Genomic DNA, 2472 nt, shown 5'->3' with positions numbered 1-2472 from the left:
AGCCAATGATTTTTAGAGAGTCCAAGATTATTTCTGGAACACAGTTTTCCCATTCGCTCTTGATGATATCCCTGGGGGAGGAGGGTATAGAGGGAAAGGCTTAATTCCTCTCTGACCCCTGGTTCTGCACCTGACCACTAGGCAATGTATGTAAAAGGTTAAAAATGTAAAGTGGTATGTAAAGTGGGGTGGGAGATTATGTCCTTGAGCAGCTAGAGTAGAAAAGCAAACATTCTCCCAATACCTGCAGTTCATTTGGTGGCCCACCTGAAATAGCGCAGGGCCAGGAGGTCCAGGTGACAGGCCACGCTAACTCCTGAAAGCCTCAACCTCATAGGGAGTCACCCCCTCAGGCTGTGTGATCACAGGAGACCAGCCAGGAGAATGGAGCCATGAGGTTCCTGTGGATCATATAAAAAAGAGTAGGAAATTAATTAAAATAACAGAGTATAAAATTATCAGTACCTTTTATAAACCAGTTACCCAGAAACTCCAGAAGCCCATTTGGGGCTGATCTTTAATGGGGAGTGGTATTTTTATTGGGGGCGGGGGGAAACCACTATAGAATCACTTATCCTTTAAAATATTGTGTTGGACCAGAAATACTGTATTGCTAGGTAAGTACACCAATTGTATGGCTTTGCCAATTATATTGTTAAAGCAATTCATAACTAAAGCCAAATGTCTCATTATTTTAGTTACATTAAGTTTTGCATTTGTATTATCAGGGCTAGGGATTAGGGCATATAGACCTTTCAAACCCGTTGTACAGACTGGGTCACAGACCTCTCACATGCCAGGCTGGGTCATCAGACCCCTCACATGTCTGGCTGGGTCACCAGACCCCCTCATACGCAGGTCCATGCTCTAAGTAATTGGGAAAGATCCCAGGAGCCACTGGCAGACGACAGGAGCTCAGTCCTCAGTTTTCTCAGCAGCAGCGGCAGCTTACAGCAGATCCAGTGCGGCGGTGGCGGCAGCCTCCCTGTAGGCCCCCCTGGGAACATCCCAGGGGCAAGAAGCACTGTGGATCAGAGCCACTTGTCCTTTATACTTAAGTCCGTAACCCAAGACACCTGGGTGCACATGCACAATTACATTAGACAATAACCAAGGAGCACCTGGGCGCACGTGCATATTTACATCAAATGCTCGGCAAGATTCTGAACATCTGAGGGTCCCTGACCATTTTCCTATATTTTCCCTGCAAATACTCACTTAACATCTCCGATACTCGTATTTTGTTGCTAAAACTCCAGTTTCAGAAACACAACTAAGAAAGGGATGCTGTTGGAGGTCAGAGGTTTGCAATAGGAGGCAGATTTTTATCCATCTATTACTTCAAGGAAACTGCAAGGTTGGTGAGGAATCGGAGAGTTCACGTTGCACTGAGAGCCAGCATAGATTCAAGGGGAAGACAGACGTCCAGCGCTGGGCAGTGTGACCTCCCTGCAGGCTGCCTGAGAACAGGATCTGTCAAGCTATAGGCCTAGCCACCTACTTCTCACTCTTCACTCAGTGCTCATGATGCTTGGCCAAAGGGCAAAGATGGCATTAGAAGAAAATCATTTTCATTGTATAATAAACTCTTCTCTCCTCAGTTGAGCAGAAAAATAGAATTACCCTGCTTAGAATATGAATTCCCTAGCGCATGTTGTATTGATCCTCATTTTCCAAGATGGCCAGTGTCAGGATGAGTACTATCTGAAAATTCTTTTAAACTTGTCATTAGTTTGCATCTTCTACTTTATAGCAACCCTGTATACTAAGGTCGAATCAAAAATGAACCAAGTAAAGGTACTTATCTCAGGTAGTAAAATGTGCACACATATGAATTATACAAATAGCCACATTGACAGAATTAATTTACTAACTGCGTTTCATGCTAGGTTTGGACTCTCACTCCAGATGTGAAGGCTTGCCTGTCAACTTCAGTTTTCAATTTGCTGCTGATGGCCTTTTGTTTTTCTCTCTTTTGTGAGACCCAGTGATTATTCTCCTCAGGGATAGCCACCCTGGAGGAACGTGGTGATGAGGTATCTCTGATGAGGAGGGTGTTTCTGTATGTCTTTCCAATACAGGGCCCCTCATAACAACTTTCAGAAAGCTGGAGAAGACACTGAAAAAACCAAAGAAAGCAAGATGGTAATAACAGGATGGATACCGAAGATGCCGAATGGTGCTGACAGAATCAAGGTGAGAAAGATTCCTTGTCCCCAATGTTTCTCTCTCCACCTACCTAGATTTTGCCTCTTTTTTAAGGTTCCTCAATTAAGGCTCCTTCAAGCCCCTCTAACCACCTTCCCAGAAAACCCTTCTTTCTCTGAATTACTAGTGCTCTTCCTGTTGGTATTATTTAAAAATGCCACTCCCCTGTATGGTTGGTCATTGTGTCCCATCCTTTTGCAGAGGCTAGTCCCTCTTTAAAAATAAGAACCTTTGGGCTGGCCTGGTGGCACACTGCTACAGTGC

The sequence above is a fragment of the Galeopterus variegatus genome, unplaced genomic scaffold (genome assembly GCF_000696425.1).
Source record: "Galeopterus variegatus unplaced genomic scaffold, G_variegatus-3.0.2 Scaffold1708, whole genome shotgun sequence".
Lineage (NCBI taxonomy): Eukaryota > Metazoa > Chordata > Mammalia > Dermoptera > Cynocephalidae > Galeopterus > Galeopterus variegatus.
This window is presented reverse-complemented; position numbering follows the sequence as displayed.